Source organism: Pleurodeles waltl, chromosome 5 (assembly GCF_031143425.1).
Source record: "Pleurodeles waltl isolate 20211129_DDA chromosome 5, aPleWal1.hap1.20221129, whole genome shotgun sequence".
Classification (NCBI taxonomy): Eukaryota; Metazoa; Chordata; class Amphibia; order Caudata; family Salamandridae; genus Pleurodeles; species Pleurodeles waltl.
The window spans coordinates 384,902,414-384,927,137 of NC_090444.1; the positions used below are offsets into that span (position 1 = coordinate 384,902,414).

The 24,724-nt window shown below is 43.7% G+C and overlaps 1 protein-coding gene across 5 annotated transcripts in view; it reads right to left on the reverse strand.

Annotated features, from left to right (window-relative positions):
* PLCB4 (phospholipase C beta 4) overlaps nt 1–24,724 on the reverse strand; it is a 985,968-nt gene that overhangs the window by 434,542 nt on the left and 526,702 nt on the right. The window lies entirely within an intron of this gene.

The following is a 24,724-nucleotide window of genomic DNA, read 5'->3' on the forward strand; positions in this document are numbered from 1 at the left end:
ACCATCAATGGACAGAGGGTGGAGGCTCTGAGAGACACAAGAGCCAGTGTGACTACAGTGAGGAGTCACCTGGTGTCTGAAGAGCAGATTGATCCCCGGGTACTTCACCAGGTAGTTGCGGTAGACAACTCTGAGTGCCTCTGCAGAGTGGCGCAGGTTCCCTTTGAATGGGGGGGGGTCTCAGGTTCCTGGAAAGTAGCTGTGAGTCCAACCATGCCTGTTGATTTGCTAGGTAACGACCTGGAGGATTCCCCTTGGAAGGAGGTGGAACACAGGTCTCACTTGGAGATGTTGGGTCTGCCTGGGTGGGTATGCGTATCCACCCGGTCTATGGCAGCCAATCCGTGTAGTCAAGAGCCCCAGGAGCCTGAAACAGTGGCCCAGGGGACCGCCAATAAGAGGAAGGGCAGGGGGAGTGGGAAACCGGCCCCAGAAGTTCCCACGGTCTGGGAGGAGGCAGAGCCTGAGGGTGATGCCCCGGAGCCTACAGGGGAACAGGTGGCTGAACTGGGGGAGGTCCCTGAGCTGTCGCAGTGGCAGCAGGAAGGGGGACCCACCAGGGAAGCATTCTGCACAGCGCAGAAGGAGTGCCCTACTCTTGAGGGGCTACGGCAGCAGGCTGCAGCCCAGGCGGCTGGCGAGGCGCCAGGTACTCACCTGATATATTGGGAGGATGGCCTCCTGTATAGTGAGCCTAAGGTTCCTGAGCCTGGGTCAGCTCGTATGCTGGTGGTACCCCAGTGCTTCAGGGCCTTCTTACTGGGTTTGGCTCATGATGTGCCTTTGGCAGGACATCTAGGGCAGGACAAGACCTATAAGAAGCTTGTCTCCCACTTTTACTGGTCCTTGATGCACAAGCAGTCAGCTGCTTATTGTAGGTCTTGCAGGCTTGTCAGGCAAGTGGCAAGAGTGGGGGGAAATGCAAAGCTCCCCTCCAACCTTTACCTGTAGTCAGTACTCCCTTTGAAAGGGTAGGAATTGACATTGTGGGGCCTCTGGATCCCAAGACAGCCATGGGCAACAGGTTCATCCTGGTCTTGGTGGACCATGCCACTCGGTACCCAGAAGCCATTCCTCTAAGGACGGTCACTGCCCCCGTGGTGGGACGTGCCTTGATGGGAGTTTTTACCCGCATGGGGTTCCCCAAGGAAGTGGTATCCGATAGAGGTACAAACTTCATATCCACTTATATGAAGTCTCTGTGGAAGGTGTGTGGGGTAACGTACAAGTTCACCACACCTTACCACCCCCAAAGTAATGGTCTGGTTGAGAGATTCAACCGCACCTTGAAAGGCTTGATTCAGGGCCTGTCAGAGCCCTTGAGGCGTAAGTGGGACGTCCTCTTGCCATGCCTTCTGTTCGCTTACAGGGAGGTGCCTCAAAAGGGACTTGGCTTTAGCCCTTTTGAGCTCATCTATGGCCACCTTGTGAGGGGACTGCTCAGTCTGGTGAAGGAGGCTTTGGAGAAAGCTCCTAGTAAACCACCACAGGATGTATTTAGCTACATGCTGGCACTAAGAAACCAGACTGCCCGCTTCAGGAGTCTCGCTCAGGAGAACCTGGAAGCAAGCCAGGAGGATATGAAACGGAGGTACGACCAGAATGCCACTCTGGTTGAGTTTCAGCCTGGACAAAAAGTGTGGGTCATGGCACCAGTGGAGCCTAGGGCTCTCCAAGATAAGTGGACTGGGCCTTTTGAGGTGGTGGAAAGAAAGAGCGAGGTCACCTATCTGGTAGACTTGCAATCCCCCAGGAACCCTTTGAGGGTCCTACATGTCAACCGCCTCAAACCACACTTTGAGCAAACTGAACTATCCATGCTCCTAGCGACAGATGACGGGGTGGAGGAAGAGAGTGAGCCTCTTCCTGACCTCCTGTCTGCAGGAGAGAAAGATGGGTCTGTGGAGGGAGTGATCCTCTCCACCTCCCTGACTGAGGAACAGCAGACGGACTGTCGCCACGTGCTGGGACAGTTCGCCTCGCTGTTTTCCCTGATCCCAGGAGTCACACACCTGTGTACACATGATGTGGACACTGGGGACAGTACACCTGTTAAACATAAGGTTTATAGGGTGACTGACAGGGTCAGGGCTTGCATTAAGGAGGAAGTCTCCAAAATGTTAACCCTAGGGGTTATTGAGCACTCCAGCAGTCCTTGGGCCAGCCCAGTGGTCTTAGTCCCAAAGGCTGCTGCTCCTGGTGCCACTCCAGAACTTAGGTTCTGTGTGGACTACCGGGGTCTCAATGCGGTCAGCAAGACTGACGCACACCCCATCCCCCGAGCTGATGAGCTCATTGATCAGTTAGGAGCTGCCAAGTACCTCAGTACATTTGATTTAACATCTGGGTACTGGCAGATTGCCTTAACTGAGGGGGCAAAGGAGAGGTCAGCATTCTCTACCCCCGATGGGCACTTCCACTTCAATGTGATGCCCTTTGGGATGAAGAATGCCCCTGCCACCTTTCAGAGGTTGGTCAACCAGGTGTTGGCAGGACTGGATGAGTTCAGTGCCGCCTACCTGGATGACATTGCTGTGTTTAGTTCCACATGGGAGGAACACCTGCAACACCTCTGGAGAGTGTTAGAGGCCCTGCAAAAGGCAGGCCTCACTATTAAGGCGAGCAAGTGCCAAATAGGGCAGGGTTCTGTGGTGTACTTAGGACACCAGGTGGGGAGTGGCCAGGTGGCACCCCTACAGCCTAAGATTGACACGATTCTGGCTTGGGAGCCTCCCAAGACCCAGACTGAAGTGAGAGCCTTTTTAGGTCTCACAGGATATTACCAGAGGTTTGTTAAGGGATATGGTACCATTGTTACCCCCTTAACTGAGTTGACTTCTAAGAAGCAACCCAAGAAAATGATCTGGACAGAGGCTTGCCAGAACGCTTTTGATGCCCTGAAGGCTGCCATGTGCACAGCACCTGTGCTGCAGGCACCTGACTACTCCAAGGAGTTTGTTGTGCAAACAGACGCCTCAGAGCATGGTATTGGAGCAGTACTCTCACAGCTTAATGAAGAGGGCCTAGATCAACCTGTAGCCTTCATTAGCAGGAGGTTACTACCCAGGGAACGTAGGTGGAGTGCCATAGAACGCGAAGCGTTTGCTGTGGTCTGGGCACTGAAGAAGCTAAGACCCTACTTGTTTGGGACTCACTTCTGAGTTCAGACCGACCACAGGCCCCTCAGATGGTTAATGCAGATGAGGGGTGAGAATCCAAAACTGTTGAGGTGGTCCATTTCCCTACAGGGGATGGACTTTACGGTGGAACACCGTCCTGGTACAGAGCTCGCCAATGCTGATGGTCTGTCCAGGTTCTTCCGCCTTAGTGATGAGAACTCCCATGAGGTTGGGTAGTTGCTCCCCACTTTTAGCTGGGGGGACACGTGTTAGACTTTTCATCCTTGACGTGGTCTCCCTTAACTTTTTGCCTCTGTTCCCCAGGTTGTTGATGTGTGCTGGACTCTGATTTTACTGTTTTTGTTACTCTGGGCACTTTACCACTGCTAACCAGTGCTAAAGTGCAAGTGCTCCTGTTTAAAATGTGTACATAATTGGTTCTCCATGATTGGCATATTTGTTTTACTGTTAAGTCCCTAGTAAAGTGCACTAGAGGTGCCCAGGGCCTGTAAATCAAATGTTACTAGTGGGCCTGCAGCACTGATTGTGCCACCCACGCAAGTAACCCTGTAATCATGTCTCAGACCTGCCACTGCAGTGTCTGTGTGTGTACTTTTACACTATAAATTCGACTTGGCAAGTGTACCCACTTGCCAGGCCTAAACCTTCCCTTTTCTTACATGTAAGGCACCCCTAAGGTAGGCCCTAGGTAGCCCCAAGGGCAGGGTGCATGGATAAGGTAGGACATATAGTAATGTGGTTTATATGTCCTGACAGTGAAATACTGCCAATTTTGTTTTTCACTGTCGCAAGGCCTGTCTCTCTCATAGGATAATATGGGGCTACCTTTAAATATGATTAAAGTGTAGATTCCCCTAGAGAGTAGATGGACATGTGGAGTTTGGGGTCCCTGAACTCACAATTAAAAAATACATCTTTTAGTAAAGTTGATTTTAAGATTGTGCGTTTGAAAATGTCACTTTTAGAAAGTGAGCATTTTCTTGCTTAAACCATTCTGTGACTCTGCCTTGTTTGTGGATTCCCTGTCTGGGTCAGTTTGACAGTTGGGTTGTTTTTCACCTCGCACTAGACAGTGACACAAAGGGGGCTGGGGTGTAACCTGCATTTCCTGATTAGCCATCTCTGCTAGGAGGGAGGGGTGGAGTGGTCACTCTCATCTGAAAGGACTGTGCCTGCCTCTGACAATGCCGGCTCCAACCCCCTGCTGTGTGTCTGAGGCCTTGCCTGGGCAAGGCAGGATTTCACAAGTAGGTGTGAGTCCCCTTTGAAGAAAGGTGACTTCAAAGACTAAAATGGGTATAAGAAGGGCACCCAAATCTACAGACTTGAGAAACACTTCTGGAACCAAGAGGAACCTCTGCCTGGAGAAGAGCTGATAGCTGAGGAAGACGTGCTGCCCTGCCTGTGACTGTGCTTTGTGGAGCTTTCCTACAGTGCTGCTTCTGCCAGAGTAAGAGGGCAAAGACTGGACTTTGTGTGCCTTCCATCTTATGAAGAACTCTCCAAGGGCTTGATTTAGAGCTTGCCTCCTGTTGTTTGAAGTCTCTGGGACAGCAAAGACTTCTCTCTACCAGCACCTGGAGTCTCTGGAGAGACTCCTGCTCTGACAAGTGGTGCCCTACCCAGTCCCTGGGCTCTTGAAAGGAAAGCTGGTGGAAATCCAAGGAAATCGACTTCGGACGACTTCGGACCGACGCCGCTGCTGAATCCGGTAACGCCGCCTGCACCTGACGCATGACCTTCGCTGGAACGCAACGCTCTTCGCAGGCCTGACGGCGCAGCAGCCCAGCTGAAGTCCGCGACTCCGTGGAAGTCGCCGCACCACGTCGTGACCGAAGCCGCTCGAAGTGCGCGGATTCAACGTTTCGCACAGACGCCGTGATCCCCGACTTCGCGCATCGGCTTGTTTTCACTCTTCACCAAAGGTATTGTACTTGGGGGTCTACACGCCTCCGTGTCCGGCGCCGCTGGTGTCGGCTTGTTGGGAACGACTCCGTCACAACGCCGTGTTAACATCTCATTGAAGCATTTTTGCTTCTAAGCGCTATTTTTGGAGTTTAATCTTTAAAAATTCATAATTTGACTTGTGTATGTTGGATGTTTGTCGTTTTGGTCTTGTTTTGTTTAGATAAATATTTCCTATTTTTCTAAACTGGTGTTGTGTCATTTTGTGGTGTTTTCATTAAGTTACTGTGTGTGTTGGTACAAATACTTTACACCTAGCACTCTGAGGTTAAGCCTACTGCTCTGCCAAGCTACCAAGGGGGTAAGCAGGGGTTAGCTGAGGGTGATTCTCTTTTACCCTGACTAGAGTGAGGGTCCTTGCTTGAACAGGGGGTAACCTGACTGTCAACCAAAGACCCCATTTCTAACAGCCTCCCTAAAGTTTTTTGCATATTGTCATCTAATTTTCACTGCACTGTAGGTTCATTTTCACTCCAACTGAACATTGCCAAGATGAAAAATGTACGCAAACTTCTTCTGCAAGTTTACCTTTTCTTTCAAGCGCATTCTCAGCACGGTGGCAAATTTGAGTATAATGTTTTCTCTGCAATGTTACCTTTTCAGGCATAAATTGTCTCAAAAGTTATCATTTTCATTCCACATTGTAAAGTATGAAATCTCACAACTTTCACAATGTTCTAAGCTTTTTCACCCAACTCTGTGAAGGTTACAAAGAAATGAATCCATCTAGTTTTGTGCCTTGTTTCGGTCCTGTGCCTCACAATTGATAGCTGTTATTGGATGAATGTATGCATAGGCTAGCACATGTCCATTTCTATATTCAACAATGTGCTTTGCAAAGTGAAGTCTATGTACTACAAGAATACAGGTGATTAGTACATGTCACAATGCCACAATTATGGATGTATTGCCAGGCGCTGATGCACAGTTGACTGCAGAGGATGGCAGACAGCCTTTTGTCTTCACCAACTGAAGTAGCTTTTTGAATGTGTAAATACTCTATTATCTAGCTCTATCATAGGAACAAATTTGCAACATTTCTAGCTCCTCTTCTTATGTTTTTATCCCTTGTCCCTGGTAGTACCGTCACTAGACACAGACACAATCACTTTCACTAGAATTTGTTATTCAGTTAGTCTGAATTGTAATACAATGCATTGGTTGAAATCAATTCTTTAATATAATGAATATACTTATTATTTGCATTTGATCCTGTGAAGATATTCCCTCCATTTAAAGAATATATTTATTTTAATTCTATGCATTTTGGGGCATTGTCAAAAATGATCAGCTATACTGATCTGTTTATTGTTCTTACGTGTGCCTGCCATTTGGGTATCACTCCTGGGACATAGAATAGCACTTGATGTAAGTTATGTCTCAAATTTTTTAAATGCTGTGCTACAGGAATATGTATGTAGTTAGTTTGCATATTACCATTCAATACTCCCCATGATATTTTTACAGTTTTTATGTTCTTTGTACACACTACATGGAAGTTTGATGTTATGCAGACAAACGTTACTGTTGCATATAGCAAATCATTAACAGCTTCAGTACGATTTTGGCAGTCATCGGACCGCCAGACTTGCAGTGGTGGTCAGACTGCCGTAATCCTGGCAGTCCGACAACCAGATTACGATCCTGGCCATCGGAATGCCAGAAGACCGCCCCCTCCACCGGGATCGGGGATCCTGACAGGTTGGCAGCGCTCAAAGTCGTGGTCAGCCACGGCTGTGCCAAGTTTGGTACCGCCGTGCTGATCAGGACTTTGCTTTCCACCTGCCTTTACATGGCAGGGTCCATGCCATAAAAAGGCAGGTGGAAAGGCAGTGCTGGGCCCTACATGGGTCCCCTGCACTGCTCACGACCATGTTGTGGGCAGGTCAGGGCACCCCTGCCAGCACCCTCGCAATGCGTACTATTTGCTATGGCAGACAGTGCGCATTCCGAGGGTGCTGTGTGCGACGGCATTGGCTTCAGCTCTCTAAGGGAGCTGAAGCCAGTGCCAATGCACTGTTTCCACCAAGCTGACCAGCGGAATTGATGTAATATGACATTTCTGCTGGTCAGCCCGGTGGAAACATCGTAATACCGCGATGGTGAGGCCGCCTGTTTGACGGCCACCTCACAGCCACCGTATTGGAGTTGCAACAGTTCAACTGCCCAACTCCTAATCAGGCCCTTCGTTTTTAAAGAGATGGAGCCCCTCATTACGAGTCTGGTCAGTCCTGGACGTCCAGACTTGCGGTAGCGGTCGGACCGCCACCAAAGTAGCGGTCCGGCCTCCAAATTATGACCCTGGAGGAGCCAACACGGTCTGACCGCCAGCATCTCCAGGTTGCTGCCAGTCAACAGCCTGGCGGTGCTGGCGCTGCCCCGTGGCATTATGACTCCCCTCTCTGCAGGCTTTTGCATGGCGGTCAAAGTGCCATGCAAAGGCTGGCGGAGATGGGGTGCCGAGGGTCCCATTGGGGCCCCTGCACTGCCCATGCACCTAGCATGGGCTGTGCAGGGACCCCTATGGACAGCCCTGTCATGCTTTTCACTGTCCATATTACAGGCAGTGAAAAGCACGACGGGTGCTGTTGCACCCGACGTGCCCTCAACATTGCCGCCGGCTCGATTACGAGTAGGCGCCAATGTTGTGGTCAGTTTCCTGCTGGGCCAGTGGCTGACTCAGGAAAAACTCGTAATGGGGCCAGAGGGCAGAAAACCGGAGTGGCGGTTTTCTTACCCAAAGAGTTTGGCAGGCGGCCTCCGCCACCCGCCAAACTCTTGATAAGGGCCTGAGTAATGCATTCCAAGATAAGGCAGCCGATTTTGAGCTGTATAATTATTCAAAATTATCTATGCATGGGAAAGTTTACACAAAAGATCAGTTTCCTGTCTTCTTGACAGCTGTTGCTTTGCTTTATTTACCAGCTTTTTTAAATTCTTGAAATGAAATGGACAAAGCCCACAAGTCTCGTAACTGAAATGAACCTAAAGCTGTGTCCAAATTGTTCTCAAAGGAAGTTGTACAATTCTAGCTGGTTATTTCCATTCAGACTGTGTAGTCAGGGGACTTTGGCTTGGGGACCTTCAATTTAAAACATGTTTTTAAAAATGCTCCTAAACTTGCAACCCACTGGCATTTTACACCAAATTCTAAGTGGGTTTGGGCAACTGGAGCATTTTATTAAGGCAAAAAACTTGCCTATAATATTTTTTGCAAATATCATGTTTGTGAGAGTTGTTGCTTTGCCACACAAAACTTTGTAACCATAAGTTAGGGTTGACAATAGCTTAGCATTTCTTATTGTGACCATAGGCTCTAGTGCCATTCCTCTCAGAGACCTATTCATAATAAGAAAGGCTGTTGGCAGATCATTAGCTTTTGACTTAATGGTCATCTTATGGGCTTGCAGGTTTCCTCTATTATCAATAATGACTCCCAGTTATTAATATCCTGATGTTCTTTCAACTTTACCTCCAATAAGGTACCACTTTTCTGCACCTTCTTACCTACCACAAGAATTTGTGTTTTGTTTCTGACTGATCACAAGGATATATTATTATATGCCAAACACCTTTCATTTATCACCAGATCTTATAATGCAGTTGATATTTTTAAAGATTTTAGGTCAAAGACCCATTCTTTAAATTAAGATCTCATCTGTTTTTGTAAGCATCCAGCGCTCCTAAGTCATTATTTTTCTATTGCACATTTTTGAGTATTTCATTATGCGCATTAATCTGCTTGTTACTGATTTTCCAAATGGATCCAAAGATTTATCTGTTCCTTTTTTGCCTTCTTTTTAGGTTTATGTAATATATCTCTGTGTAATCCCTTTCTCTAGATTTATTCTGTATCTGCATCTTAATATTTAATACTTTGGTATATATCCTACTCTGAGGAGATTCTCCTGAACACTAAAAGGTAAGAAAATGTCAAATGATTTTATTGATGCAGTTGAGGAAAAGCTATACTATAACTTGTTTATGTAGTCTGCCAACTTCAGATAGGTGCCAGTTTTTAGTTTGAGGGGTTCCAGTCTAATGACAAAATAGAGTTAGTGTATCTCTTATTCACAATATAGCATCAATGTATCAAACAAGAAAAATGATTTTTTAAGTATATAATTGGCACGGTCTTTTCAACTTAAAATTTGTATATGAAGATATCTGCATGTGATGGGGCTACCTTTGACCCTATCCAAGTTCTTCTTGTTTGCAACTAATTAGCGTCAGCCTGTTGTAGATAAATGTGCTATAAAACAATGTTCATAAGCTACTGAAGAAATAATGAATTTGCTCACTCTGTTTTGTCTTGTATATGGAGCCACTGCAGGCTCTCTAATCCCTTCGATGCTTCAAGAAGAAATACAATTTGTGTAGATCTTTCTCCACTTAATTTGGAATGCTCATTCAGTACACAAACGGCACACAACCTATGTATCTGCCTTCAGATGCCTACTAAGTAAAATGTAATGGAGAAACATAGTAATATGACAGAATGCTCTCTCTAGTAGACTTTATGATTTTGTTCTACTAACTACGTCTCACCTGACCTCATCACTCATGGTTTTGGCCACGTTTGTTACTCAACTGTGCTACTCTCATAACATGAGCTTAATTACCTCTTAATCGATACACATCTTGTCTACTCCTGACATTGTCAGAACAAATGCTTCTTCTAACCCAGTTATTACAAATGCTTTTGTAGAGTGATTTGAAATTATTCCACTCAAGGCATCTCGTAATCTCATTTGTAATATCTTTGTATAGTTCTCTACATTTCTTTCAGTTTATGCCCCTCTACTATTGTTATTAAAACACATTATATAGTGCTCTGAAACCCAGATGGGTGGAGACCGCATTATAGAAAACCAGTGGTCGATATGGGTGAGATCGGAGGGGCACGATGTGCCATACTTCTTTAATTTATGAAAAACTGTTCCCCTACTATTTATGAAAGGACAACCATCCAGGGACAGTAAACTCTGATAGTACAAGCTTAACAATATACAAGCCTTTTTCCCAGGGTGCTTGCCTGACTTAAAGAAATGCAAATGTGCACATCTGGTTAATCTGCCAATGTAAAGGGGGCTTGGGAGCCAGGTACTGGTATAATTGAATCTCTTGAAGCTTTGTGGTAACAAAGATTTATTCTTTTCTACTGGTAGTTCAAGGCAGTTACCAGCTGAGCTGTCAAATGTGTCCTCTCTGGGGCAGTTATATAAAATAAACATAATTATCTACAGTCTGAGTATTACTAAAATCTATATTTTGGCAGCGCCATATTATCGGAACTCTTTTTGCATATTTGGTAACATGTGGTCTGTCTTATAATGTGGGTAATGCAAGTTTAGCATAATGACTTCCATGTTCTCAGTGCTTTCTGTCACAGGATGGGCCCTCGTGGCACTATAATACACAGGCCACTATTCTCCACTGCACCAACTAAGATTTTATTCTGTGGCTTTCTGGTACACACAGACATCTGCAGTACATTAACTAATAGAAGTTTCATAATACACAATAGTGTGCTTGAAACTGATTAACAACATTTTTAATTTGTTTTTCATTTAAGGTGTGAGTTATTTTATATGTAGCTACTTGAAGATGAAAGACCTAAAAAGTTACAGAATACTTTGTTTTTTTTGCCACACATTTGACCCTGCCCCCACTCTCACTGACCCCGCCCCCATTGCATGCAGCATCACAGGTCCCATAACTTCTTTTACTGCACTTCGACCCTGTAGAAAACAATAAGTAAGTCGAAATTTCGGGGGATAGAGAGCACTCCTCCTCTCAGTGATGGGACATCAAATGCACGCTATATAAGATCCTCTTAATTTATTGGGTGCGTTTTCTTTGAGTTACTGACAAGTTGACTGTGCTCAAGTGGGTTGCCAAAGCGGGCGCCCCAAAGACTGCTTTATCTGTGCCCTTTTTTCCCTGGAAGCTGGTATTATTGCCGGGTTTCTAGTTAACTTGAACAGAAGGATAATTTTATTGATGGAGACACTGAGTCTCACTCACTCTTTGCCAACCCAGAACAATAAAACCGGTGCCCGTTTAATAGGCAGGGCTCACAGTCCGAAGTGCCAAGATAATATCTGGCAGGCCGAGTACAACTCTCAAACGCCAGCCGAACAATTTACATGGGTCTTTTACAAATGCTTTATGTGCTTGTAACCTCTTGACAAAGCGGCGTCGCTTTACAAAACCTCTCATAAACTTTTTCACTTGAGTTATAACCCAGCAAGACTAAAACAACGCACGGGGCGAGGGCCGGGGGCGAGGCTTTGGAGTAAGAAATGCCACGTGCCCTTTTCAGATTTTTCTCCCTATTTAAGGGATTGCTCTCTCTCCAGGACGTAATTAATACGTTGGACAGAAAACTGACCTGAAGAGTCACAAGTTTCAAAACGTGTAGCAAACACTTTTCATATTTAGATGCCAGAAAGCGCCGCCAGATGTCAGTAGAACGACACTCTGTGAGGGCACTCTACCTTAGACCATGACGGAAAGCGATTAGTTTCTCCAGTTTTGCAAGAACACATGCATATTTCACAAGATAAAAGTACATAACGAAAATACGCTTTTGACAGCCACAAGCGTTTGAAACCTGAAATGTATGGTCTTTTACGCTAAATAAAAGCTAAGCCTCCGAGCTAAAATCAAGGGGCCTCCGGCAGGGTTTCCAATTTGGTCGGGGTTACCCCGACAGGTGCTGACACACATTCTAGCTAAACTGCAAGGGGCAGTTGTTAAGGCTGATGCCTAGTGTTCATCAAATTATGTCGGCAATTAGCTTCTGACACGACAACGGCTCGGTCCCTGCAAAAAAATCGCGTTTTTGGCGCTCCCAAGTGACAGCGAAGAAACAAATTAGCCCCATACGAGCAGCGGTCGAAGTGCGTGAAGCGTATGGGAACCAGGATCCTGAGCGCCGGGTCAGTGAGAGTGGAGACGGTGGTCAAAGACGTGGCTAAAGCAAACAAACTGTTCTACAAGTGCTTCATTGGCCTTTCACCATCAGGTAATTAACGTGTGTAGTCCCAGCGTGTGACAGAAAGTAGTGTGAATATGCAAGTCATTATTTTACAATTGCAATACAGTACAACGTAGGCTGCATCAACATGTGCAAAAAACGGAGGGCCAGATGTATCAAAACATTTTGCATTCGCAAATGGTGCGAAATCACAAGATTACACCGCTTGCTAATGCAAAATAGCCTTTCACAATGCAGTCCAATTTTAGGGAATCACAATTTTTAGCAATTCCCTAAAATTGCGACTCCGAGTAGGCAATCACAATTTGCAATTCCCTAAATAGGAAACCGCAAACAGGGAATTTCTATTTGCGATTTCCTATGCACATGTATGAAGCATTTCCTAAAAGGTGAACTGGGCATTTCGGAAATGCAATTACCATCAATTCCAAGTTGGTGGCAACCACGTGCACTTTTAAAAAATGTATTAAAAATGCATTTTTTTAAAGTGCCATGTAGTGCACACATTCCCATAGGGCATGTGTGAACTTGACATGTGCACAATTTTTTTGTGGGGGGGGTGCATCAAAGGCACCCTTGATTTTGCATTACCTAATTTGCGAATTCCTGACAGGAATTTGTAAATTAAGAAATGCAAAACCATTCGCACCTATGGGCATTAGTAATGAGTGGAGTCTCATTCCCTAACAGCGATTCCCTAATAGCGAATGGGAGTTTTAAGAAACCGCTATTAGGGAAACATTATTTTGTTACATTCCATTTTGCAGTACCTAAATAGCGATTTCCTAAAATTTGCTATTTAGGTAATGCTTAATGGAACTTTGAATCATCTAGCCCAGTGTTTTAAATAAAGCAAGTGCTTTTGAAAATGTGTATTTTAGTAACATGTAATTAAACTGTACCTAGTGCAATTACTTTTCTATAACTTTCCACTAGAATGACTCACTGCAAAACTCAGAGAGCAATACCCCTACATAACCTTTGAAAAAGAACACATCTTTGCCACTCTGAAGCTTCCAATGACTTCATCAATTGAGGCCTATATTTGCTCCCAAGCAGCCTTTACATGTGCTGATTAATCAATGGCACACATTTACCATTATTTCAGGTAGCAGGTACCCTGGTGAAAAGGCTTGCTTCTTATTTAGCTCTCTGTCACTCACTGACCTTCACGGCACAGGAGACCTACCCAGCACCTTTAACTCCCGCCACTTTCAGCAGGGAGCACCTCCAGGTCAGCATTAACCATCCAAGTATGGTGTTTTTTTTAAACAAATAGTATGGGAACTGTTTTTGTAAAAAGGAAAGCATGTGCACCTCACCATTAGATCCTTCCCACTTCAAACTATGCATACAAGAATCTCTTCAGTATCTTGGAGAAAATGTACACATGGCCTAAAAACCACAGGAAACAATTTTAACCCACTCTCTATTCCTTATAAATATTTAATGTACAGCAATATTAAAACATTTCCATATTGTATTGGAAGATGCTGAAACTGGCAGCTTTTACCTCACTGCCACCTTAGATGCCATGTTCGTTACATAAACCATCCTCCACACCCGACCAATGGTCAGACTTAGACTGAGTGGCCTGCAGATGCTGTCTCCGATTTAACATTAATGCTGAGCGACTTAGGTCTATCAGATATCCCTTACTATTCTCCATGTTGGTCTCTATATTTCTAGGTATGTAGAAGTTGTTTAATGATATCTTATAATAATGGGGAGTGACCAATTCAGATTACTCCTAATTGGTTTTGTCGTTGTTTCAGTCATGACAGGCACTCCCTTTCCTTCAGTAGTTCAGCTGTCAACAAGTTTTAGGATGTCAGGAGCAGTGGCGTAACAACTTGAGGACCCCCCCTGCAAAGTCAGGGGCCTGCCACCTGTGTACAGTGTACTGTGGTGAGGGGGGGCCCTTGGAGCTCGGGGGCATCCCGCATCGCAGGGGCTGCAGGAGCCTTTGTTACGGCAGTGGGCAGGAGAATTCTGGAAATGACATATCCTTTCATGACATCCAGGTAGCAGTGGGTGGGACTTGCATTTCTGCACTCTTTCCTGTTGTTTCCTATCTCAAGTGGGATAGACCTCACCAAGAGGGCACTGGGACTCCCAGGCCCTTTAAAAAGCATCCATGTAGGTAAGGGAGGGGCCTCCATTACATCATTATTTTTTATGCGGTTTCCTGTCTCAGCAAGATGGGCAAAAAGTAATGACTGGAAGAAAGAAAGAGAGTGTATAGGTAATGCAGCTCATCACAGCAACTACATTAAGACCTCTGCTAGTACTTTTTGGTGCAGGACTGGTGTTCCTGTAGGTGGCGGAAATATGAGTCACATTTATCTCCAACACTGGATGAGTTGCATTATTTAACTGATTTCGGATATAAGGCATAGGTTCGTCATAGTAATAAAAACACTCCTGTTTGGGGGCCAAAAAGTGCTAAAATACATATGTGCATATAGAGAATTATGCACGTTAAACGTGCAATGTTTAATCCTAAACATGTTTAATTCTAAACAGAATGTTTTGTACTGTGCTTGAAGTAAGACATGAATTCAAATCGTCACAGGTTCAAAGGGAAGCAAAGATAGAGATTGTGATGGACAACTAACATTGATCAAATTTACAATATGCAACATAATATTTGTTAACTCTTTATCAATGGTAAGGTCATAAAACCGTTCTGTAGTGTGTCTAACACATTACAAATATAACTACTTCATATATCTTGGGTGCAAAGGTTCTGATGGCACATTCAGATGGGTATTCACATAGCTGCCAAGTTTCCATGGTATATGCGTGACGTGCTGCTCCAGTCTAGGTTTTTTCCCCTGAATTATGGGACTTGTCCTGTTTGATAATAAAATACAATAGACTACAAGTACCAGAATTCAAAGAAAAAACCTGGGCTGGAGCAGCACATCACACATGGATGTGGGAAACTCGATAAGGCCGTGTTTTAAGAGTTGATATTGGAACCTAATGTTTCCCTGACATGAGGTAGCTGCCTCATCTGGCATGCCAGAGTGACAGAGTGCCATCAGTCCATTCCACAGCTGACTGGACCTGGAGATTCTGGAAGGAAGGTAACAGAAGACAGCATCTAAAGTGTTATTGGCCATTTCCATAGAAAAATATGGGGCCTGGTTCAGGTCTGTCGAAATCTAAGTACCATAGAAAACAATGGCATTTAGATTTTGGCGGACAGGATATCCATCAGCGTAGTGGCAGGGTAACCCCTCCGCTGAGATCTAAATGAGGCCCATAGTCATGACATGAATGATTTACAACTTTGGTGTAGCACATGAAGCAACTGATTAAATATAGATTTATTGTTGGCCATTTTCCTCATGATAAGGCGTAATCACAAGTTGTACTCTATATAACTTGTCTCTATTGTACCTGGGGAGAGGAACATAAATTATAAGTCACTGGGCTAGAAGTGCTGTAATTGGTAATCTAGTTATTTCAGTCTGTAACCAATCTAAAGGATGGAATGAATTTTTCTCAAATACAAATATCTGGTAATCTCAGGAATTAAAGGGAAAGAAATGTTATTTTGAATAGGATGACAGTTTTTTTTTACTTTTTGGTCTGGGGCGAACTCATGTGTTTGTAATGTATTTCTGCATCAGCTAACAGAGAACTTAGGGGCATATTTACAAGCCCTTAGCGCCAGCTTAGTGTAATTTGTTTTGACGCTAAGGCGGTGCTAACCAGAACCCCAACTGGCACCATATTTTCAAAGTGGCGCAATGCAAGCATTGCGCCACCTTGTAACCCCTTGCGCCACATTATACCTGCGCCAGGTATAGTGTGAGCAAGGGGGACATTCCCCCACAGGGAGGCCCAAAAGAATGGTGCAGTGAAATTTACAAGATTTCCCTTCATTATTCTAGCCTCATTTTTTAACGCCTGCTCAGGACAGGCATTAAAGTGATGCTAGTGCATCAGCCTATGGGCCTTCCTGTGCTTAGCTGGAGTAGCACCAACATTGATGGTGCTAGTCCAGCAAAGGGCCACAATAGCATCAAAATTTCTCACACTGTTGTCCTAATGAGCGCGCCATTGTGTGCTGTGTTGTAAATACAGTGCTACCATGGTGTCGTTAGGGGGGTGCAGGGTGACGCAAGGAAAAAGATGCATCAGAGCCGATGCGCCATTTCCTTGTAAAGATGCCCTACAGTTGTTAGTTCTATTCAGCAGAGGCAGATTTTGTTTACACATTGGTGAATGTGCTTCTGACATACTGCAAGCTCAGATATTCCCCTGGTCTGGTTTATAATAAAAGGTGCATTGCCCATCATCATCATTAATTTGTATTTGAAAAATCCCACATTTCACAGGTGACCCCTCACTACGGTCAGCACTGAGCGAAGGCCTAATGTCAAGCTAAGCGAACTAGAGAATCAAAATGGAAGCACCTTATAACATTATTGTCCATAGTAAAGCAAGCTGTCATCATTTCAATGTGGATGCTCACATTGTAATGAGGGCAGCTTGCTTTTCTATGGACAGTAATGTTAGAATGTGCTTCCATTTGATTCTTGAGTTAACTTAGGTTGGCATTAGGGATTGGCCAAGTGCTACACATTTATAGACTGTTAGAATGCTGTTTAGTCCTTTCTTTGCAGGTGCATTATCATGTCCCTCATTAACTAGTGAAAACCTCATTATTTGGTACTAGGTGGATAGTAAGGCATTAAGATGAAAGGTTGGCAGCAGATGTGAAGAAATGATTAAAGAAGTCTCTTGTACCCAGCATACTAGGAAGATGGAACTCTGAAGGACAAGCGGATCTGGACCTATTTGTGTTGAGATAGGAATCTAGGTGGTTACCAGCTCCCAGCAAATGCCACCATGAGATTGGCTTTGGGCTGTAGGAGACAGATATGGGTGTTCTGGGACTTTCGATTGTGTTTTTAATCGGTATTCCATAGCAGTTAGGGCAGAGACTTTCCTGACTTGGAAGAGAGCAGATCTCTCTATCTTTCTGATTTCCATGAGTATGAAACTTCACGCTAAACACTTTTCGTTTCCTCTAAACTTCTACTGAGGTTCACATGTCATTTTCCCTTTAGAAACCTCCTTCACACTTTCATTGCACAATTTAGCTAGGGCTAGTTTCTTTATGGAATACTCCAGTAGATATTCTCCATTCTTTATACAGTGATTATTTACATTTTGTATATCTTCATACTTAAAGTCAGGGTGCTTTGGTGCCATAATATTTTTCCTGTAATAATATGTTTCATTAATCCTTGCCAATTTTGCTGATTATGACCAGTGGGGGATTCTGTTTGAGGACTATACCAAGAGATTGAAGTTTAGAGTGCCTCGCTCCATCACCACATTTTAGACACTGCTAGTAACTGTGGTCATACTGAGAATTAAGCATCTCTGCTGTTCACTGCAGGATTAAGGCCATGCATTTGTAACCATGTACAATGATATGTGCAGCTGATTCCCACTCCCATTCATTTTACTGAGGCAGGTGGCAAGTGTCCCACTCCCCAAAGTCACTTTGCAAAGGATATGGGAATCCTTCCTGTGCAAATTGTGAGGTTTCATATGTCATTGGAAACCTTTACACTATTTGCAGCCTCTAGATCATTCAGGCCACTCACAATTATCCTTTAAGACAAATGTTGACAAAATTGACACTGAAGCACTGAGGATCCTGTGCCAGAAGCAGGTTGGCTCAGGCGATAAAAATTTAGTTGGATGCTAGTGCTTCTGGAGCAAGATTGCTATTTCCAGCTATGAGATTGCGATATTAATATTTTGACAGCCTTTAGGAGAACTGAGAAAAGACTAGAGAATCTGAAGTGGTTTGGCCCATCCGTGTCAACATATCAAATGTTGGGAGCAGTCTGACTGAGACATCACTCCAGTCAATAAAATATGTTTCTAAATTTCTAAACCAACTGGAAAAATGCATAAATGCTTATGGCTGACATTTTCTATCATGCAAGAAATTTAAGAGGTACTATCAGTGATGCTGGCTAAAGAGTCGAAAGAAGCAGAAAGCTGCATGAAGTCCTATGCTGCAAAATCTTGCATCAGAAGTGTGAGATCTTGGAGGAATAAGTTTGTATTAAATGACACCCACCTTTTAAATATGTAAGAACAGGTAATCCCTGAAATGAGCATTCACAACCTGTGGTGCATGGAGGCTTGGCTAAGAGTCTGTTCCTCACTAGGTCATTGTATACCTATGAAAAACTAATCTAATTTCAAGAGCACTTCACAGCCAGACCAGTGATACCCTTTTGTATTACAAACTTCATACCTATAGTCTTCTGTTTACCCACGTGGGAAAGAGAAAGAGAGCTCCGTGTGTTACTACTTACTTAATAGCAATGCTTGGGGAAAGTCACTGAGAAGGGTGATACTGGTTCTCGTGTTCCTGAAGTGAAATTGTAAGGCAGAAGAATTTATGAACAGTTAGTAGAATTGGATACAAAATGTTAAGGCAATGCCAAAATCTAAACGTTAGGGAAATAGGTTTTTTGATGTCTGGGCATATTTCAGTATAGTTCCGTGTGACACCCTTAGTGGGATGGGTATGCACAGACGTGGGTCCCATGCAGACTGTGTCAGTGGAACCAAGTTATATGCAGCAGATGAGCTCTAATAGGGGTGAAACCGTTCCTGAGCTACTCGTGTTCCAGTTCAGGGAGGACCTGGCATTGTTGCCACTGGGTAGGGTCAAGAATGACTTGCATATGGCTGAGTCGAGACTGAGGTAGCATGGTGTGCAAAACAGTGATGTACTGAGATGCAGCCAGAGTAATTACCGGTAAGTGAGGTTAATTTTGGAATTCCATCCATCACATTTTTGTATACTTCAGTGCCATGTCTTGAGTGTGCATGGTTTGCCCATACATAGGTTCCGTGCACACTGTGCCACTGGAACGAAGCTGTACCTGCTGATGATCCCTAGTAAGGGCGAAAGCCATCCTGTGTTGCCTGTGTGTCAGTTCACAGAGGACCAGGCCAGGCAGTTTGGGCTGGACTGTTCTCACTGGGTAGGGTCAAGACTGATTTGCATATGGCTGAGTCCAAACTGAGGTGGCATGGTGTGCAAAATAATGATGGACTGGGATGCAGCCACGAGTAATTACCATTGGTTGAGATTGTTTCAAGCAATTCACCCATCACGTTTTTGTATACTTAAGTATGCTTTGTCAGGCACCACCAGTAAATATAGATTGAATTGAAACTTGAAAGCACTTTATCAGTTAAACAGAGGTAAACACCTCTATGACACCGATAATATAAATAAAACATACATTGTTTGAATTCGGTGCTGTGGAGCCTTCAGATTTTTTAAAGCCCAGTCAAGACCTTATGGACAAAGTACCAAAACAAGAGTAGGCAGGATAGAGAAACAGCCTATCAAATTAGTCGTCTTGCTGTGTGTGACCACACATACACACCAGAGGTGTTTTATTTTTTAAAGAGTCTATGATTGCTTGAAAGAAAACATCACACAAAACACAGAGATTATTATTGACTTGACAGGAAGCCACAGCTGCTTCCATTACAGAACAAAATTAGGTTGTGACCTTTGAGTGAATGTGCACATTGCCGCACTCCTGAAAATATTTACCAAGGAGATTGAAAACAAGGATGGTCATTTGAGCGACAAGGCTAGTGAAGTCCACAATGCTTAGCCGAGGGTTTGAAATAAATACAATTAACCAATTGCAAAATATAGCTGCACTTATGAAGCATAGGCAACACGACACTTAAATAACATAAACGGAATGTGAATTTCAAAGGGGCTGTATATTTACTTCAAATGCATACAGTGTGAGGCATTACATATTTTAATCTAAAACAACGTGCTCTGTGGTTTATTGCGTAATGTTTAAGTGGCTTGAATTAGCACAGCACAACATAATTAAAAACATTTCATCCGCGATGCATAGATAAATGTGGATCACATGCCATTGTTCTGCTACAAAGACACCTTGCACGCAATGGGGGAAATGGGCGCCAGACATCTTCAGCCTGTCCTTAAAATTTATGAATGTTCTAAACATTAAGGAGCCTGTCTAAAAAGCACTTTCCAGATACAAACTGTACTGTTTAAAGATGGTGTAAATCAAACCCACTATTTGTGGGGTAACAATGCTAAGCTTAGTGAATTCTCCTTCATGGTGATTGGAAGAAGGACATCAACCAATCAAAAAAGCGATGTTAGATGGAATAAGTCGTAACTTGCACATTCAACTTTTATGCAGCATGCAGCACAGATTGTGAAACATTTTATTGATTACATACATCTAAGTGAACTCTGCATCCGCATACTGAATGCTGTGATACATCCAATATGCACGAATAGTTGTAAACTTAGTTTAGAAAAGCAGTTGATGTGAGGGGAGTTTCAGAGGAAGGATCAGGGAAAAGAAATTTAGTTAAGGTGAACACATCGACAGGTTCTTTGTCTATACGCAAACATTTGGAAATGCATTTCCAACTTTCATCAGCACATCAATTTGTACTTGAATGATCGAAGAATAAGCGCAGCAGAAATTGTGGGAATGTGCATCGAGATCTGTAAAAAACAGATACTGGGTCTAGGGAACATAAAGTGTACATTAGAAAAAGTGCAACAGATATTTTTACTGAACCACAATTATTCTGACTCTACCCATAAATACTATAAGCTTTGTACAGAGTACAGTATGTACATGCATGTTTAGGAAAACCGGCATGCCAGTAACTGCACACTTTGGCCCAGCTTGTGATCGTAATAATGCATTTTGGTATGCATTAATTTGATCGCAACAATGCATTTTGGTATGTATTAAGTCAAACTTCTAACTTGTTACCAAATCGCAAATTGGAATTGAGACTACATGCTTATTCGTTATTAGGAAGGGGCGTGTAAAGAGCATCCCTTCCTAATACTGAATTGCAGCAGTATGTAGGAATGTTTTGTGATCAAAATGCGGTCGCAAAACATTTGCATTTTACTGCCTACCTCAAGTAGGTAGTAAACCATTCACAAAGGGGAAGAGGTCCTTTGTGAATGCATGCCAAAACATTTTATAAGAGCCACTGCCTACTCTTAAAAAATGAAAAGAAATCTTTTCATTTTTCTTTTTTGAACATATCCCATGATTGCTTTATTTAAAATCAATCAAGACATGGGGCCAGATGTAACAACCGTTTTGCATGGCGCAAACTGCGAAATTCGCAGTTTGCGCCATGCAAAACGGGCATCGCGATGCACATTCCCATTTTGCGAGTCGGTACCGACTTGCAAAATGGGAATGCGACTCGCAAATAGGAAGGGGTGTTCCTTTCCTATTAGCGATTCGCACCGCGATGCAGAAATGCTTTGTGACCGCGAACGCGGTCGCAAAGTAATTCGCAGTTAGCACCCATGTGAAGTGGGTGCTAACTCATCTGCATTTCGACATTTGTGAATGTCGCCAAAAATATTTTTTCAGAGCAGGCAGGGGTCCAATGGACCACTGCCTACTCTGAAAAAATTAAACCTAATGGTTTCATTTTTTCTTTTGTATTGCAACTCGTTTTCCTTTAAGGAAAATGGGCTGCAATACAAAAAAAAAAACAGCTTTATTAAAAAAGCAGTCACAGACATGGAGGTCTGCTGTCTCCAGCAGGCCACCATCCCTGTGAGTGCAGGGAATCGCAAGGGGGTCGCAAATTGCAACCCACCTTATTAATTTTAATGAGGTGGGTCTTTGCGACCCCCTTGCGATTCGCTGATGGTGTCATGGACACCATTCTGCATATGATTTTGCGAGTCGCAACTTGCGAGTCGCTCCGACTCGCAATTTGAGAGTTGCAAAATCATATCTACCTACATCTGGCCCATGATGGTCTGCTGAGCCCAGCAGACCACCATCCCTGTGATTGTAGCTATTCACAATGGGTCGCAAATTGTGACTTACCTCATGAATATTAATGAGGTAGGTCGATTTGCGAGCCGTTGGGAATCACTAAATGAAACTCCTGGAGTTTCATACATTGAAATAGTGATTACCTAATTGTGATTCGCAAACAATCGCAAATAGGTAACCACTATTGGGGAAATTGATCCATCTGGCCCCTAGTCCTGTACTTCATGCATGCTTATAATACACGTGAGTTGTTCAAATGTCTGAATTACACCCACTTCCTTGCCTAAATTACACTTGTGGTAACAGACACCTGAACACAGGTTCATACTTCATGCTACCAGTTACAATCTATTTGGTTTACACCGGCCATGAAGATATGATCAATGATACAAGGGGAGCTTGAAGCTCTTCTAATTTGCCAAATTGAGTAAACCACAACCGGAAAATGAGCCAAATTGCTATATTGTTGAAGTGCGAGCCCCTAGGCTCAGTAATGCACCTTTTGCTCCAGACTACCATTCAAATACTGTGCCAGACTTCTGATAATCAGAATTTGAATCCCTTCTCATGAAACTGAAGCAGCCTGGAATATTTCGTTCAGTAAAGAAATGTGGATTTCTAGCTAGAAATCTCAAGCTCGATAATAATGCCCGTACAGGCCGATGGGAGGCAAGTTTATTCCAAATCCCAGCTGCCAGTTTTTTCGTCCAGGTCAACTGCTCAATTATAGCAAAAAGGCCATAGAAGGCAACTGCCCGCCATCTTTGCAATAATCTCAACAAAGAAAAGGGAACGAGGTGGGGAGTCTAGGGCCAGACAGGCAATTGCATTCAAACATTTTGCAAGATGCTTTGATTTAGGAAAAACTAGAAATCAGCAGCAGGCGTGAGATGGTGTAACCCAAAAAAGGTAAGGCTTTGAATGCATCCGAGCTTGAAAATGAGATGCTGCGCAATCCTAACAGTGGTTTGCACATAGCATTATTGGTACTAGTTGTTGCTGGAGGTGGGCACCAACACTCATTTTTGTGATCTGGCTTGACGGTGCAGCTGTCGCCAGGCAATTAAGTGAGAACACCCAAGAAAGAGGGTTTGGCTTACATGATTTGATTGCGCAAGACACTGTAAGCTTCCAGCACAAATTGCGCTTGTTGCACACTCCTATTGGTTGTTGGTGCATTTACCCATTAAGGCCGTCACACTAAAACGTGATGACACAGCGCCCAAAGGGGAAACTTTCAATACGGGGGTGCATCATTGATTTCATCCAGTTGATCAACTGTAAGTATGACCGGAAGCAGAAGAGGAGGGCAGGGGCCAATAGAGGGGGAAGAGTCAAGGTGGAGGACAATGCCATTCTTAACATTTTGGTCTAAACATGCTGGAGTGCTTTTAATCATGAACCTTAGTGTACGTAGTACAGAATGTGAGCCATGGCGTATGGACTAAGTTTTCAGATTTCTTTCATCAAAGAGGTAAGAACCTACTCCCGTATTTTGATGACCTGTATACAACTGGGTTCAGGAGGCTGATGTAATTACTGAGAATTTGATCAGTTCAACACATACACACAGCATAGTTAGACATACACACTATTTCGGTTCCCCCTGCTTCAATAGGAAAGTGCCAATAATGATGAAGTAAGCCAGTTGGTAAACATCAGCCAAAAGGGTTATGGTGGTCGCTTATGTGAGGCACTTCCTATATTGTTTTACTATCACACCTTTATTTTGAGGTGTAGTGTCCAATGGCACTGTCTCTTTTTGCTTCATATATATTCACACACCAGTAGCTAACCCGAATGAGTTGTACCAGAGTGAGTTTGTGTCCTAGAATTGATCTTGTCATAGGGACTTTGCCATAAATGACTAATAGAAAGCTTTGAATGAGGTGACTGATATTGGTGTTTTGTATTTTTCGATTTGGTTTACAATGGAGGACACCCTTCAGTCTTACTGTCCCTCTATAGCTCCTTGGTTTGCGCCTGGAATATTAGGTGTCAACCTTTTCTTTGCACCAGTAAGAATTATATTTTCTGTGATGTACATTCAAACTAAAAAGGGATTGCTCCGCAAGTTCTAAGTACACCTGGCTGCTGTAAGCACCCGTACTCTGCTACGAAAATTCTATGCATTTATAATTAATTTACTATGTTTATGCAAAGCCTATTGCCAACATATTTAGGTAGCCGCAGCACAATTTGTATTATTAATTCATTTTATTTTTGTGACCCATATTTGCAATTACAAAATCAAATAACCAAGGCACTTCTTTAATAAGCCAGACCTATTGACTTTGCCAGTGCTTTTTAGGAAAAAGAGAATGAGGAGGAGAAAGATCGTTAAATAGTGACAAATGGAAAAGACAGGGGGAAATAATTTTGAAATAATTCGATGAGGAGACAGGAAGGTAATCTAGGGGAAGAGAAATACATGAGGTGGGATCGAACAGTCTTGGTATTCGGAAATCCTAGCATTGGCTGTCATGAAAGGCAGGTTCCAAAACAAGATGTTGCACCCCTGCACTTCCTATTATTATTATTTTTTTAATTTTAAGCAGTGCTTACAAACCATCACAAGTAACAGGATGTACTGCAGTGCAGTGTTTTTTTTTCTTTCATGTCATAGACATCAATGTGGGGCCTCTCTATATCTGTTGATATTTTGCAGCGAGCGCGATCCCTTTAAGATCGCACCAGAATCCGGAACAGGGACTATTCACAGTGCA